The following is an 18323-nucleotide window of genomic DNA, read 5'->3' as shown; positions in this document are numbered from 1 at the left end:
TTTTTTTTTTTTTTCCCCCCTCTTTTTCCCCCCAGGAGATGTTTTCCACACTCCAGATCCGGGAGCTAAGTTGGATACGAAGCTGCTGGTGTTTGGCCAAAAGCTATGGCATGTGTCTGTGGAGCCACATTGTACTTCCTCAGGGCATGGGTAGCTTCTGCGTTAACATCTTGCTATAGGAGCCCTCCTGTCCCTGCCCTGTCCCTCCTGCCCTCTGCCTCTCACCCTCCGGGCTGTGCGGCACTGCAGGGCTTAATCTGTGAGCTGGTACCCAAGGGACGGATACCCCCTCGTGTTGGAAACCTCAGCAAAATCAGGGCGGGTACGGGCATGGAGAAGAGGGAAATGAAGTCAGAAAAAGCACATCTTGTCCCTGACCCTACAGCTACCCTTTCTGAAGGCTTCGTTTCGTCCAAAATACTCGCTGCGGGGCTACCACTGGCAGGAATAAGAAACGCCAGTGTTAGAGATCTGGGCTACACACGCCGACCTTAACCTGATCTATTTCTGTACCATCACTCATAGGGATAGTACGAACAAGGACTAAGTAACATTGACAGGCGCTGTTTAAATGATAAGACAAAATATTTTTTTTAAATAGGCAAGTATATTTGTCAGATAACACTGCATGTGCAATAAAAGTAAGATGAGGAATCAAAGGAATTTAAAACCCAAGGCAGCAGCATTTTCTCAGGGTTTCATGTATTCTAAGTGCATTATTTTGTCAGTACAGAGGAGGTATTTTACATAGTTTCTGAAAATATATTTACACATTTCAATATGGTGCCACTATTGTGCTTGCGCAGAAGATAAAGCTGAGTCTCAGTAACTACAACAATAACGAGATACATCAAATGACTGAACAGATGAGCCACTGTTATGGTAGGTTCTCTGTTATTCTCTTTGCCTCATTTTAGAAAGAAATTTACAACACCAGGCTTTTAATAGAGATGGATCAGGTATTGCAGTCCCTCTCCATCTGCTGTGGCCTTCCTCCTCTTAAAAAATTACAGTGGGGCAATTTGGTCACAAGTCTGAAACAGATTTTGAAAGACACATATTTACCATATTAAAAATAAGCTAAAGATTTTCCAGTTTATCAGGCTTCGTAAAATGCTGAACACTTTTTTCACTTTTTTCTTTCACCAGGCCATTTTGTTATCTCTGTCTATTGGCATGTTCATTTGGCAATATTATTCCCTATTCTATGGGCAATAAAGTAAAATAAAAGAAATTTTCAGAATTGTCAAACTCCTCAAACCATGGCTGAAGTTAGTACTTTGAGTACACAGCATTTCTTAAGATCAAAAGTTAATACTTAGCAGACACTTGTCCCAGTAAGATGCTGAAGGCACACCTACCTATGTGCAGTTTTGACCAAGAGTCTCCTAACAGTTGTGCTGTGAGTTTTCTACTGTAGCCTGCTTAGCTAACAGTGCACTGTACAAGAGAGGGTGAAGTTTCTGGAAGTCTATAAAATGTTTTACCTGCTGCTATTCAAACAGAAGTAACGCAGAGAATTTCAGATTTCAGTCTCTCTGCCAGGGTAAGTATTTATTACTCAAAATACTTTGTTTTCTTCCAGCTATGTTATTTGGTCTAATAATTGATATTATTTTCTGTACAAACCTTGTACAGCTATACATCCTCCATCAACTTGGTATGAAGTATGTATTTGAAGTCAGGAATGGATTTCTGGGATTCTCCAACAGTAGGAAATTACACCAAGCCTCTGCACACGTCTGCTTTGTACAGAAGCAAAATAGTTACATTTTGGGTTGCTTATGGGATTATAAGTGTTCTATAGTTATACTGGGGTTGCTTCTGAGTTGCTTATCAGCAGGCTGCACTAAGGCTAGCGTGTAATCTGACAGGGAGGTGAAGGACAAGGTATGAACACAGGTACTGAGATGAATATAAAGCCTTTCTAAGTAGTAGGCAAAAGAGTATTAGTTATGATTGTCACTGAGAAGATTTTAGGGGGTAGGTCTGAAAACCAGTCAGCCTTAACTCACAAACTGTAATATAAACACGTGCCTGTCTGTGGAGTGGTGGGGACAGCTTGGTTTTGCTTGTCATGTCTGATGGGGCAGAACACTGTAGACTGGAGAAGTAGAGAATTCGAGAAAAATGTGATGTGTTAACCTTCTTCACAGAACATTATTTACAACATAAACCTGAATGTACCCTGGTGGAGTTAAGTGAGCAAAGAGAGTGGATGGAGCCGACATAGCCTGCAGGCCTGTGCTCTGGCTGGCTGCTCTGCTCTTGGGGATGGACACAGATCCATGTCCTTGCTCCTGGAAGAAGAGTAGGAAGTAGTCCCAGTCCTAGTCAGCCACCACTGTAGCCAAGACATGGACTTGAAGCCTGTGTTCAGTCCTGCTTTTAAAAACCACCTTCTCTCCTTTTAAATTCTCTGTAATCCAGTACCTCAGCCTCGCCTGGCGGGTTTCTTTTTGGTGGCCAGGAAGCACCAAAGGCCCCATGCTTTCTCTTGTCCTCTCTTTAGTTTAATCAGGGTGAAAATAAGCCGTTGATATCATTTTGAGGTGGTGTTTGTTTGCCTTGGGATGCAGTGGTTCATTTCAGCCGTGCCCCAGGGTGGCAGGGGAGGGCGACAGCTGGTCTGTCGCAAGTCACCTTGTGTGTGACCTTGCCCTATAAGGACAAGAGCAACCTCTGACAGCTTCGCAGATGGGGGATCTACTGCAGGACAGGCCTGCCATCCCATCGTGTGGCTTCTTTTTCATAGCTCTCGTCTTTCAAGACAGGGTCCTCTTGCCCGACGTTTTAATCAAACACTTTATGTTAAAGACAGCAATGCACAGGTAATCACACAGATTTTTGAAAGGAGCTGTTTAAATTGTTGCTAATTACTTGGAGGTGCTTAGTTTCAATTCACAGTTTATATGTTCAAACAGAGGAGGAATGATTTAACATGCCAAATAGACCCGTTGAGAGTGGCTGCAGTACTCAGAGCTTGTCCACTAGGTGTAGCTGAAACGCTGCGTTTCTTATCGATTAAAGTCTTTAAAAGAGCAGCCTTTTAATTTGATTTATCATATACGTTTTATCCGAATGAAGGTAGTCAGAGTGAATAATGATGGATGCTTTTGGAGCAGAACCTTTGCCTCATACAGGAATTACATCTCATCAATTCCACAATGCCATCACAAAATTTAGGTTAATATGCACAGGGACTCTACTCTGGTTCCTCTAGTCCAGACCTTCTAGTCCAGGGGTCTTTTTGATGTGGTTCATTTTACATGTAAACACTGCAAGCAATGAAGTCATCTATTAGAGGACCCGGCTTTGGTTGTGTGTTTTTCCCCCAAGAACTATTACCGAGGGCAGTGTTTAAAAGAGGAGGTTGGTTCCACAGAAACCTGTGAAGCAGAGCACTTCTAAATTCCAAAGCTGAACTATCAGTTAGTACTTAGGCCAAAGAAAGGAAGGAAGGGAGAATACTTTTCTTCCTTACCTCTTCTTCAGATCTCTGTAGCTCTTTCTGTACATAACAGCTTTGCCCTGAATGGTATCCTCATAACTTTGATTGAAGGTAAGGCAAAACGAAAGAAGACCTCGTGTGTAAGCCAAGTGCTGGAGGTCCATTCTCCATTTTTTGTTTGGTTGGGTCTTTTTTATGGTTATCTTTCAAAAGGCAGTGATGTTGATTTATGAATTGTGAAGATTAACAGAAATTAAGATTATATTATTCACCAGTGATTTTCCCAGATAAGCTTCATCACTAAAATCTAGATCGGTGATACTCTGGGTCTAGTTCTAACCTAGGTAACTGCTTGACCAGTCATGTCCAAGTCAAAAATCAAGGCCTGACTGATGACTTACCCTTGGGATCCCTTTTAGAGTTCAGGCAGTACTTTATGTCAAAACTACATTGCCCATTCTAAGTCTAACACAGTTATTTCAGTTTCCCCTAAGTCACCCCACCAGTGTCAGTGGGCCTAAAAGTGCTCTGAAGATATTATTCATTTTAGGAGGACTATACATTGCTTGTCCAGGGTACACCATAGTGGTGTAAATCAGTCTCGGGTCTTGTAAGTCCTTCATGAGAGTCTGGAGTGGTGCTGCTGCAGTCCCTGCTTGACCAAGTTAAAGCATTACAAGAGCACAGAACTGTAGGTGCAGACATGAACCATCCTCTGTAACTCCAGCACCTCGTGTTGCAATGACAATTTCAAATTGGATTAAGTCAGGATTCACAATCAGTATGATGACCAAGAGCCTACCTGATATCCTTATTAACTTAATTCAAATATAACATCACCTATTTGAGTATATTTTTAAAGTTATGTTTGGGTCAGGAATGGATTAGAGTATTTTCTGATCCTTAATTTCCTCTAACGTTAGCTTACTGGTTTTATTATCTTTAAATTATTCTAATAATGATTTAGTGGACCTTCTGATTACTTTTTTTCCTCAGCATAAGGTGAAATAACTTCTTCATTTTGGTTTGTTCTTTTGTTTTTTTTTTTATCACCCTGGTAACAGGTGGCCTTGAACTACTGAAAAGGAAAGGAAGGTAGATGAAGAGTTGACTTAGATGTTTCCTGCTAAATCTGATTGACTAACATTTTCCTAAATTTTTCCTCCTCCACAAAAATTAACAGCTCCAAACTGGGTTTGGTCAGTGGCTTTTGCCAGCCTCTTTCATTGTGAGGAAATTGCATTTTACTTTTTAAGGAAGCGTAAGTACATGCATGTTTTACTTCCATGTAGGTCACATCTTAGGGGTATAGACACTTTTGTCTTTCTGGTTGTTCTGCTAAAACAAGAAATAGATGTATACAGTATTTAATAGCCCAACCAACTCAGGTTGCCAGTAAAGTGTCCATTGTTATCAGGGGGGTTTCATACTTCCCCTTAGAAAGGCAAGTTGCCATCTTAAACCTACTGGTGCATTACTGGATTCATGATTCCTCAGCATTTGTTGCTTGAGATGGATGATCATGCTGAAATGCTGCATTTCTCTCTTCCTCCACTTTTTGATGAAGGTTTCTTGATGACCGGTGGGTATCCTTGACACCTGACAGTCTAGGAAGCAATAGGATGGCACAGCAGGACTTTGAAATTAATAAACCCTCACAAGGGCCCATTTAGTCAAATATCAGTTGGTTACATAAAAGGAAGGAGAAGACAGATCAAGCCAGACATAAAGGAACTGTATATTCTCCTTGTTTGCTGTTGGCTGACACATAGGAGATTTCTGGGGGACTTACTGCCCCATGTGCTCCCCAATGGCTTTTCCTTTTTGTGACTGGCAATTAAGTGAGAAAGAATAGGACGAAAGACAGATTTTTTCTTTTCCATTTTTCAGTTGGTGAAATAGTCCACAGTCTTAAGAATAGCATCTATCCTTGCTGCCTGCTCTGCTAGCTGATCTCCTAGTGAGAAAAGATTACAGCACAGAAGTGAACACTAAAGAGCCTGTAGGTGCAACCAGAGCACAGGAGCCTGCTGTGCCAGGAGAGTACAAGCATGCAAGAGAAAGGTGGCTCTGAGGGACTTACTCAGTGGCTGTCTTACAAGACAGAGAAGGCAGATGGGAGACCAAATGATAAGAAAAAAAGAAAACAAACGGAAAAAATAGTATTTGTTAGTCATGTGAATAACAATATGACAGTCTTGGGATTTTATTTACATTGTCCTGTGTGGGTTGTCATAGTCACAACCCCTGAAATGGCTCAGAGATGTCACAGATGCCTTATGAATTTAATGAAAATCAGAATTTCAATTTTCCAGCATCATTTGAAGTACAGTTTCATTGTATAGGGAAGATTACTTTATACTGGTTAACATTTAAGCCCTCTAGTCCTGTAATTTGCCTAACTTATCCCTCCTTTGTGCAAAGCAGAGCAGTTTTTAGACCATCTTTATTCAAGCTGACTAGACAGGTCATATGAATTTCACAATCAAGGCAAACGCTCTGCAGAAAGTGAAGGCACATAAAGACACTGAACATTTTTGTGAGGTGGATCTCCCCTTCACTCTAAGCATACAACTCTGGCCCTTATGTATAAAGCAAACACACAACAATTAAAGTAGAAAAGAATCTGAGCACATCTTGTTCCCATCTGCATGACCTTAGGCAAGTCATTATTTATTGTGTATTAACATGTAACACTTTACATCTCAGTTTACCCTTTCAAATAATGAGTACGATGTGATTTTTGCAGTTCATTGCTGCTTGATGTTGACCTCGTTTAATAGATTATATTGGATCCTTGCATGTAAGCTCCTACACAACTGCAAAATCATTGCCACACAAGTTTGTTCCTACATCTTTAATTCTAAAAGTTTGATTTAAATATTTTAACCACAGATAACTGTGATTTGTAGTAAAATACACTTTGGGCTCAGAAAACAGAAATAATAGCCAAAGAAAAAAAAATAATAAGGTAAAGAACAAATAGTGATGTGTCTTGCAATACTATAGGAAGACAGACAATATTACGAATTGGCTAATGATGATTTCAGAGTATCCAAGTGAACTAGAATTGTTCTCTCAGATTCCAAGGGGGGTCCTAAACAGTTGTTCTTTCAGCAATTCCCCATGCTTCAACTGGTTTGGGAATCTCCAAATTATATAACTGCTCTGAGGCTATTGCGAAGCACTGTATTCTAACCCAGCCTCTCTCTTAGAGGGCCATTAGAGGAAAAACATTTTTAAAATTCATAGTAGTAGTAGTAGAGTTCTGGAGACACATCTAAAGATACCTAAGACTAAATATTATGCATATATCTATCCATATTCATACTCCTATTCAAGTCCAGGATCTAAAATAGAGACCAATTTGCCTTTCACAATAAATAGGACTTGCATAGGCTTTTTATGTACACAAAGTGAAGATATTCTAACAAATTGATGACATTGGCACCACCTCTCTCATATTTGTCTTTCAGCTTAGTAAAATATGAAAGTCACTCTCAGCTGATCTTTATTCATCCTTTCATCTCTTGGGTTTTATTTTCTTCTTAACTCATTTGGTCCCCCAAATGTTGTTACGTTTAATAAAGTGATTCTACCTGGACAGCTAGAAAACCCTTATAAAAAAATTCAGTTAACACCATTTCACAGTTTTGATCCGATAATGCCAATATTCCTTTTGCATCCTTTTGCATTTTCCATACAGTGATTCTCTTTCCATGCATGTCTTAAAATTAGTCATTGGTGTTTATATCAGCAGCAGACATCACACAGTAGTTCTGACGGCTCTGCAGACCACTGCATGGTTTCCTCAGAACTAACAGTTTATCAGCGACCCTGCGATTATCCTATAAAATAAGATTCTCATTAGGACTTATTTCACCATCACTGTTATTTCCGCCCCTTCTTTCTACAGGACTTTATCTTTCACCACAAATGTTCCCCTTGTTTCCAAGCACTGCTGAGGTGTTATCTCAATCTGCGTCATTCCCATCGTGTCAGTCCCTATTCTTCCCTCCTGTAGTCTTAGACAGGTTAGTGTTGCTCAGCCTCCTGCCCCCCTCAGTTTACTTGTGATTGTCAGCAGAATTTGGACCTTGTCCTTTCCAGAGAAAGACATTTGGCTCCAATTACGAGATGCTTTACTGCCCATGTACAGCCCGTACAGCTGAGAGAGCTGGCCTTCAATTTCTAATTTGCTTTATTCTCTGTGCTGCTCACCAGCAGGTGCTGCTTGGGAAATCAATGGCAGTTCCACACATGGAGCAGCTGCAGGACTGAGCCCTTAATAAGTCTTTTCCATTTCTAATTTTTACAAGCCAGCTCTAGCAGCAATCAAAAAAAAAAAAAAAAGTTGCATATTGATAATGAAACTGATGCAAATGAACATTACTAGCAAATGGAAGGGGCTAGAAAAGGGAGGGAAAGACAAAATGCTACTTCATACAAAACAAGTCAGTTTATCTTACTGGAATAGATAATTTCTTCTCTACAACTCACCCTTGACCAATGTACCATTGGCATTTAAAAGACTTCCAAATTATACCTGTTATGTGATTTATAGCATGATCACATCTGAATTGGGCCCAGAGATTTCCCCTGACAGGTTCACAAAAGTGTCCAGGTTGACTTGGCCCAACTCTGTTCCCACAGTCTGTCAGTAGACCGTTTTTAGCTAGAGGAGCATCATTTTAAATTAAATTAGATTAAAAATAGACTGTTTCAGGATTCGTACCTTTTTGAAGTTGCATGCTAGATTTTATATTAGCTTATAATGGTGTAAATCAGCAGTAACTTGGCTGCAGTACTAGAATAACTGGAAACAGCTAATACTGCTCTTTTCCTTCCTAATAAATTACCTGTAGATATCGGAGAAGAGTTGGTTCCAAACCACAGAGATGCATTCAGGTGTGACTGCATGCCTCACCTGAGGGATTCCTTTACCTTATGTGTGATTTTTCAAGTGAAGCTATTCTCCACTTTGCCAAATTCTTCAAATAGCACATAGCATAATGTATTTATGGAAAGTCTATCTCTTGGGCAAGCTGAAGCAGTGGAAATTGCCTGGAGAAAATTGAAACCCTGATAATTGATTTTGCTTGCTCTTAAGCTTTCAAAAGACTTGAATCTTTCCAAGAATAAATCAAAAACTGTTCAGTAGCAAACCGTGGGGAATTCCTCCAGATTCTTATAGTGGTTTCCTTGCTAAAATTCAGAAATTATATTCTTACTGATGTAGATTAAGAATTAAATTATTTGCTTAAAATAGTTAAGTCTGTTGCCTATTGGGATTTTCTATGTCAGCTAATTTGTCTGCGTTATTAACTGCTATTGGTACCAGAATCTTTGAGCTGTAGAAGAAAAAGACCTGGCAAACCTTAGGTATATGACAAACCCTTCAGGCCATAAAATCTTATTAGAAGGCAAATCATAACCTCCCAACACTTTTGAGATTGATTTGGAGCTAGAAAATCTGTAGAAAATTAATGCAGTGTGGAACACCTGCTTTGTGTATGCAAATAAATGCAAATACAGGGTTTTTTCCTTTTTTTTTTTTTTTCATTAACACAAGCCTAAGCAACAGAGAAACGATTCCCGAGAGGTCACCATGCAAAATGTCTGATTGGTCCAGATGTTTACGACATTTCTATAGAAGTAAATTAAACCCAGTGGAGATCAGTCTTGACAGACTTTACACTGGGACCTTAGAGGACTCTCCCAACACTGGTTCAGCTGTAGGTGCCCACACCAGGGAAATACTGCCAGACTCAGCAAGCTTCTGACTTCTAGACCACTGCTCACACATCACCGTGCTTCTGTGTCTCAAGACCTTTATGAGGGCTCTTTCTAAATTCTAATTATACGTTTTACGTTATAGGCAGCTCCAGATTCTTCATACACTCTGTACTTCCATTATATATCTTACATGCCTGCTTGTTACTATATACGATCATGTTATATAATTATGTTATGGCCTATGTATATTATGGTACTTATTTAAACAGAATGGATCAATTTTATTTCCAATATAATTGATTGAAATGGTGGTATTACAGGGATAGGTTCTGCCCAGGTACAATAATTTGGAACACCTGTATCTTTCCCAAAATAAATCAAAAACTGTTCAGCAGGAAAGCCGTGAAGAACTCATCCAGGTTCTTAGGGTGGTTTCTGTGCTAGAATCCAGAATTGATGCTCTCATTGATATAGATCTGGCACTGAAGTGGCAGACTATGGCAGTCCACTGCAGTCTGCATCCCTGTGTATGATGGAACTGGGAATGATTGTCTCCAGTTTTTCTTGTGCGGCTGGCAAGCAGGGTGTTGTGGAGCAGAGCAGCTATAAGTTGCAGAGGGGTGCGGATGGCTTTCTTCAGGCCACTGCAGAAGGCAGGAGACCCTCCCCAGCCTCTTCATCTTCTGTCAAGAGATTGGCCTGCAGGCCAAATCAGTCTGTATGACTTCCAGGGGATATTAGGGCTTCTGGAAGAAGAATTAAGGCTTGCCATTACTTGTGGTGAAAAGAAACCCTCAAAACTTTTTAAAGTGGTTTTAACCAACACAGTACTGCCTTCAGACAGAGTCTGCATTTTTTAAAGCTCTTGAACTTTTGAGAGAGACTCTGAACTGGAACCGTCTCACCTAAACCTTCCCATGGGTACACAGAGAATACACAAAATGGCCAAAAGTAACGGTTTCAATGCTAATGTCATTAGCACTGGAGGGAGGAGTGACAGCATCAGCAGGTGAGAGCTGAATGTTACAGTTGAGGAAAATGGACTGGGGAGAGAAAGGGAAAAATATGTCAGAAAAAGATAGGAAGAAAACCCAAAAGCTTCAATAGCATTGACTTAATGAACTTGTCCTTCCGTTTGGTAAGGCTGAATGCATTGAATATCATATAGAGCAAATGAAAAATACAGGTAGAAGTTTACTTATTGTTTTTTTGTCCCCTGGGAAGCCTATGTCTTTAGTAGATGCTGCTGCTGATCATGTTTAATCCAGAAACGATTTCTGTGTAACATTACCAATGACCTCAGTGGAAATGCCACTGCGCAACAAAGAGAGTTATGGTTTTAGATATGCAATCCAGCTCACAACTGAACACACCTGAAAATAAATTCAGCCTCGTTACAGCAAATTCTCAAGGAGTAGTCTAGTTTTAATATGAGAAGGTACCTTTCTCCTCTTTCTCATGGGTTAGAGAAGGCTTTCCTTTCTCTTCCCCTAAATAGGGACATGGAATGCCCAAAACATTGCAAAAGCAGAAACATTGGAAACAGTGCAGGTTTCACAGTGAGCGTTTTCAGCCAGCTCACTCTGCAGCTCGCCAGATGCAACCATCCCAGCGTGCAGAGTCCAGATGCCAGTTGGTGGGTCAGTTGTCCTCAGCATGTGAATTGCCTGCATAGCAGTTTCAATGCACCCCTCTGAATTTCTCAGTCTGAGCTTCCCTTTCCATTCTTAAGGTGGTTGTTTCATTTTAAAGGCCAAAATCCAGCAGATCTCTTTTAATCTTCTGGTGCTACACACACGTACTCTCCACATACTCAGAAACACTGATTTTATATGCCCCTTTCCATTCCCTGGCTGTACCAGAGACTGTTTTCTTGCATATCTAGGAACAACTTAGAACCTGTAGCTTTGTATTTCTTGTAGCTAATTTTTATGATGATGACCCTAACTAATTTCCTGTTATCAGTATGCTCTGATGTCTCAAGGACATGACCAAGTTCCCACCCCCCCAGCGAATCCTTGCATGTCATTTGAGCTGCGATAAGGGCCTGTGTGCATGCTGTCAGGCTGCTGCAAAGATGAGCTAACACATAATAGCTTTACCCCCTAGTGAAAGAGCAAAGCTGAACATGTCTTGCCTTCTGTTTGCCAAGGAGTGAGGATATTCCAGAGTAACTTTCTGCAGCTCAGCTGTTGCTTAGCTCCTTGGTAGCTCAGTTGGGCATTTTGATCTCAGAAACCCTGGAGCTGATTTTATTTCAAAAGAAAAATGAACAGGGGACTGGAACAGGAGAATTCTCTAGTTGAAATAGGAGGAGCACAAGGAGCCTGCGCAAACACTCTTATCTTCACTGGTATTCTGCTTGCTCACACTGCCCTGTCACAAACAACGCCAGGGCTTTATCTTCTTTCAAAACACGTCCAGACAGTTTCCAACCCCCTCCAAAAGATTTGCAGCAGAAGCCCTTGACCTTGCAAGCTCCCTTTCATTATCCTTAGATCTGTGACTTTCTTAGGAGCACTACCAAGCCACTACCAGTGCCTGAAGAAGATTTGAAGAACTGATTTTTCCTTAAGCAATACCCATGCATCCCCAGATAATATGAGCTGTCTTTTCCAAGTAGATAAATAAGACTAATGAGAAACCACCCCAAGTATGTTCCTTCCGCCCCACAGACACTGTCTCCACAAATATAGCAGGACCCTTAGTCCTCTCTGGTGAAGGTCTGAGATGCTGTTAACATATGGACTATTTCTGAGCCAGTACTTCTGGATATTGAGCTTCCCAGTACTGTTTTCTCTTATATCCCTTGTCAATCAGGTGCAAAACATTTCTGGTTCCTGTAGTGCCATGCAGCAATACTTCAGTGTGAAGGTTTACTCCAAATCATTGTAGCATAGATGTGGTTTTCCTCCTATTGTTGTTCCGAGCCTTGTTATTTTTCACTGGAGCCAAAGTCCCCTCTCTCTTCTCATAGTCCTGGCTGCCAGTTCCAGTACCAGCCTATCACTTCTCGGTTGTTTGCATATTTGTGCATTAAACTGACCTACATCTCTCTCTAGGGAGTGGCAGCAGATGGTCTTTAGGCCATCTGGCACCTTAAGAAGTTGCCTGAGTGGCTTGTGGATCACAGAAGTGGGAGTTGCTGGTTGCTGGCTAAATAGTGTGCAGCTGAGCTCCCTGGGGATTGCTCTGCTTGTCTGTATAAACAACTTTGGGTCAGTGTGAGCCAGCACAGTAACATGCAGAAAATAGGTCAGACAGGTTACCTTAGCAGCAATAAGAACATTTGTTTGGGACCTACTGGGATCGGGGGAACAGCTACACCAGCCATCTCCATTAGCATTGCTTCCCCAATGGGAGAAGCTGATCGATTCACTGGAGGGGCATCATGGTGACTGGCACTGGAGCACTTGTCCCATGAGGAGAGACTGAGGCAAGTGGGATGTTCAGCCTGGGATAAATAGAGCTTTGAGGGCCCCTAACTGCAGCCCCACAGTACCTGCAAGGAAATTATCAATAAGACAGAGACAAGCTTTTCATAGGAGTATAAGGCGGGAGGACTAGGGGCAAAGGGCACAAGCTGAAACAAGGGAAGTTCGGGCTAGGTATAAGGAGAAACTTTTTCACCATGAGGACAGTCAGGCAGAACAACAGGCTTCCTAGGGAGGTCAGGCAGTCTCCATCCTCAGAGGTTTTTAAGACTAATATAAAGCCCTGAGAGACACAGCTGAGCTTGCTTTGAGCAAGAGGTTGAACCAGAGACCTCTTGTGGTCCCTTCCAGCCAGTGAGTCTATGATTAAGAATCAGTCAGGTTTTTAACAAATCCTGCCCAAATCCCAGGTTGCAAAGGGCGACAGCTGTGAGCTCACAGTATGGAAAGCCATCCCAGTCTTTCTGGTGCAGACAGAAAAAATGAATCAAGTTTGACCAATCTATAGTCAATACAGACAAATTTCACACAACACAACATGTCAAGTGACTGAAGGATTAAGACTTAATTTTCAAGGGTAGCAGCTGTGTATGAAACCTTCCTTTATTTTCTCTTTTTGAGGGCCCGAGTCTCTAATCTCTTGTGCTGGCTTGTCAGAGCAGGGAATAGCCAACACAGCTGGCTTATGCTGCCAGCTAGCAGGCAGCCTCCCTGCACGCCTATCAGAGCTGGTCCCCTGCAAAGCACACATTCAGTCTCCGCAGTGTTTGCTCCTGCTGTGTCATTCTGTCCTTCCCCCCTCGCTTGGTCTTCCTGTCCCTCTTGCCTTGGTGGCAGGATTACAGTACCAGTGTCCTGTTGCTGACGTGCCCTTGCCTGAGTTTTCTGCCTGACTTTTTCTCTGCTCAGCTCTTCTCTTTGCTCCGGTAAGTCTGATGAACAACTTCATTGCCTTCACTGCTTTGTGGCACAGTGCAAGGGCTTTAATCTAAGTACTTCCCTTTGGGACTGTCAGCCCACGTTTTCTAGGAATAGCCTTAAAAGCTTGGGCACCGTGTGTGTGATATGTGAGGGAAACAGGCAAGTATCTAAGGCTGTCAGTAAAAGTAAGAAATGCTTCTCTAAAGAGTCATCAAAAAAATTTAAGCTGACTTTGGTAGAGCTTGCCTTTAAGTGAGACTAGGGGCCATGGCTGGTTTGCTACAACAATACATGATCAAGACTTGGGTGCTGCATGAGAAAGTCTCAGTCTGATTCTTTCCATGCTTGTATGGAAACCTGCCATGAAGCATCCCAACTTTTATTTAGTTTTGTTCTAGAAAATTGTGCATAAATCATAAAGCTATTCAAATGTAGCACGTAGTTGATAAAGCTGATTTTATCAACACTTTCTGAAGTAATACATAGGACAGTGTCTAGTCTATAAGGCGGCACTTGTATTTTTCTGGAGGGTAATTGGAGCTACAGTAGTGTGGGCCATTCCACAGTTTAATATGTGCAACTTTGAGGTGTTAGTGTGGTTCAATCTGGTGTTATGTCAAGGTAAAAATTCAGATTTTTATCAGCTTATGCTGTCTGGTGTAAGTACATGGAACACTTTGGTTTAGAAATTGTGTATGTGTGTATGAATTTTGAGCATAAAGTGCTAAATACCATTACTTATTTTAGAAGTCCTTAAAATAACTCCTGGCTGCAGAGCAGGTGCCATGTGTCCTTCTGCGGGATACATGGGGAGGCATGATAAATATAGACCAGTTTGTAAACCCTCCAGAAGTTCAAGTCACAAGAAGGGAAGGAGGAAGCAATTCCCATGAGAAGGAAGGGGAACCACTCTGTTTAAAAAAGGTAAACAAAACTCTACAACACTATGCCAGACAGTCTGCCAGAGAAGCTAAGAAGAGGATGTTTGGTTTGTGCTTTGTTCATGCCAGGACAGTGCCTCAGCAGCCGTGGCCACTTGGGCGGTGTGAGAGGTGGGCTGACACAGCCCAGCATGGGAGACGTTTTTCCCAGCAGCGGAGGGATGCCTACGGCAGCTCTGCTAAATCAGGCACTGGCTGTTGGCGACTGACCTTTTGCATTGGAGGTACTGGCTGATTTCAAAGCACAGCGAAAGCAAACGGTGCCGTAAATGTGAAATGTTAAGGGATAATGGTCAGAGACAAACAAATTCAGGACGTTAGCAGACTGAGCTTAGCACACCTTTTCCTGTTGTCTCTGAGTGCAGCTGTGGCTTATTCTGTGTGCTCAGTCTGGTTTTGTGCCTTTGGGGCCGACCACAGACTGCTGCTGCCCCAAGCACCAGCCTCATTGTGGGATGGCAGGCATGGCCATCAGCCCTCCTACAGAAAGGCATCAGCCTGGGACCAGTGTCTGTCACCTCCCACCTGAGACTGGAGGTCACCCATGCCCCAAGGGGCTCCATTGCTCTCATGGATTATCCCAAGTTTTTAATGGAGGAAGGAGAAGAATGGAGAAGATCCTCTCCCACAGGGGAGGCAGCAGCACCCTCTGGCTCTCGGGAGTGTTTCCCACTGGAGGAAAGAAAAACCAGAGTGACTATCTGTAGGCAGCAACCACAAGTGTCTGGGATCAAGCTTCCATTCCAAACAGCAGGGCCATGAAAGATACTGATCTCAGGGCTGTGGAACAGGTCCAGGATTTGGGAATACGGGAGAAAAAGAGTAAGCAAGATGCAGCGCTCAGACTCAGTCAGATAACTGGTCAGTCCTCCCCCGCACCATAAAACAGAATAAGGCCATGTTGGAAATTCAGGTGCCTGGAGACAACCATAATGATAGTAGGAGTTGCAAAACTCAAGAGGTGAATAGTCTAAAATTGTGCAAGTCTAAAATCCCTTGAGGAACCAAGGAATTCCTCTTCTGGGCTCAGTCACCTAATTTTTAGGCATTACTGTGTCTGAGATAGTGTATAACGTAAACACTTTGGGTCTTACTGAGATTGGCACCAGAAGTCTTTTATGGCCTGATAAGGAAGATGCACATCAAGGTTAAACAGGCTGGAGCACAAGGAGGACTGGGGCCAGCTGCAGTAAAGTCTCCCAGTGTCAATGGCTGTAAGTGGGCTGCTCTCAGCAGATGAGAGCTGCCCTGTGTCCCTAAATATAAACTCTGTGATGCTGTGAAAGCCATTATGCAAAACAAGGTACAGATGTCTTAACAAGCACTGTGTTTGTGCTTGAAAGTAGTTATTAGACCTCTGGTTTAGCCTGAAGAAGAATGGAATAAAACAGTAGAATCTTTATTTGTGTATGTAAATACAGTTCCCCGGTGTGACCTGGCAGGCGGGCACCCTTGGGTTAAAGGTTCATCACTGGGTATTTCTGTGGTTCCTGCCCGCTCACTGTTCCAAGCTGGAGGCCTGAACCTCAGCAGATGTGAATTTCCATGGTTTCAGAGACTGATTATAACTAATCCCTTTCTAGCCAGGAATATATGTTAGGGAAGATTTCCTGTGAAGCCAGCTTTTAAACATCTTGTGTCCTTGATTCTAAACATCCAGTTTCTCTTTCATTCACCCATGTTTTTCCCTTATTGCTGAGAAATACCATGCATAAGTCAATTGCTGCTTTTGATTTAAAGCCTACTGTGTTTGCAGGCATGCTTCATGATTCACGTAGGAGGAAATCTTTAGCCGGATGGTGCTGCTCTATGAGTGATGCACTTGGGAGTTGGGAGGCAGTCAAGGGAGAGATTTGGGGTGAAGTGAGAACTGCATTGACTTGTGCCTTCTTACAAAGAGGGGGAGATATTCAGAAGAGAAATTCAGATTTGGAAATGGAGCATTTAGCAATCCTGTTCTGTGATGAACATATTACAAAAATAGCTAGTTTAGATTGGGGATATACTTTGTGGGACTTTTGTTCTGTCTAGACAAGAGCTGGTGATCCTGGGTTTTCTAGCTGATTGATCGCCAATTGCCAATTAGCTCAAATTAATGAATACAACTGTAAACACTAGTCTGAACATGTCAGAGATAAACACATATTTTGTGGAGCATTTAGCTTAACATTTACAGTAATCTTACTGACCTTGAATTAATTGGCAGTCAATTAACTCTAGTTAAAACAAGATCACAAACTGTAGTCTAACATTCATGCTATCTGGATTTTTTTACCTAAATTGCACATGCAGGCTCTAATCTTTCAATGTAAATTAAACTCAGTGTGACAAGAAATCAGATGGATATAATTTTACAATCGCTTTGCAGTGATATAATGACCATGCCACAAGCAGGAAGGAAAGAATGGGATGGATCTGTCAGACAGGGTCTCTCTGTGAGACCAGGTCCAGTCGCCTTCCCGAGCCATTCCTGCTGGTGAGTTGTACCTGTGGGAGGACTGCAGGGGCATGGATTTATAGCTAACAGTTTTCAAGCACATCCTGAGCCCCACTCAAAGCTTTCAATTATTTGCTTGAGAGATGCTAAACCATAATACTTGACTATCTTATCTGTAAGCCCAGTCAAATAGCTAGACAATCACATCTTGAAAAACGTTACCTTAGCAATGGCTGTCACTGCACTTCCAAACATCACTTTGACTGTGGATAGTTTAATGACAAACACCGACTCATGTATTACAGTAAATTACATATCTCTTATCATATACTGCCTTTGGCCTTTTGAACACTATAAAAATGTAAACACCATAGAAGATATACATTATGGCCAACTGAACGAGGAACAAAGTGCTTCCCAGTTAGCTCTGTGTTTTCAAAGCAAGTTGTCTTTTAAAAAATAAGACAGCAGCCACCTCAGACACTGGAACAGCACCAAGAAAGCAATCTTCTTCCTCTTGTCGTTCTCCACTGGCACCATCATAAATCATAACATTAAAGAGAGGAACAGAAATCAGCTGGAAAAAGAGAGAGAAAAGACTCATGGCTATAAAGAGTAGAGAGTACTGTAGTCAAGCAAAAGTGGGGGCTAGCTGCAGTGAGGGACCCAGCTGTGCACCCCTCATGCAGGCAGTGCAGTGGTGACAGCAGCACTGCCACCACTCTGATAAGGAAGGACCCTTCTCTACACTGAGTTTTCTGGCTGCACAGTCAAAGCTGCTGTGTCTGCTGGCCCACGCCTTGCAGTAGCTATGTGCAGGCACCCAGGGTGCTTTCACCGACACCCTCATCACCAGGTCCTGGGTAAGCCAGAGCAGCCTCTGGACGAACACAAACATGTCGGGAGCTCTGGATTCACCTGGCTGAGTGCCGCCACTCAAAGACATGGGAAAACAAAAACTTCCCTTTGCAAATCAGAAAAAAATTGTGTGAAGTTCACCCCCAGAAAACACCATACACTATCAACCCATGTTACACCTGCTCCGTTTTACTTCACTAATTTATTCTGTATTTGTACTTTGTCAAACAAACTGTCAGCAGCATGCAGCAAGTACAAGAGAAGAGCAGTTTATAATTGTTTATCTTACTCTTTGCTGTTATTGTGACAGTACCAAGCCAGGCCACTCATAGATCAAACACCAGGCTAGCTTCTCCAAGAGCACAGCACAATTTCTGGTACACTGGCTTAATTTAAAATATTCCTTTTTCATTATTATTGATTTAAGATGTGTCAGTGGGGGAGAAATAGGAAATGAAACGGATGCAGCTCTGAAGTGAAGCTGCCCATATCAGTAGCTAGTGTTGCACGTAAACAGATCAAGAAAAGTAAACACGTGGCAAGTA

This window comes from Athene cunicularia, assembly GCF_003259725.1.
Source record: "Athene cunicularia isolate RWA chromosome 3 unlocalized genomic scaffold, athCun1 chr3_part1, whole genome shotgun sequence".
Classification (NCBI taxonomy): domain Eukaryota; kingdom Metazoa; phylum Chordata; class Aves; order Strigiformes; family Strigidae; genus Athene; species Athene cunicularia.
Note: the sequence above shows the minus strand (reverse complement) of the source record.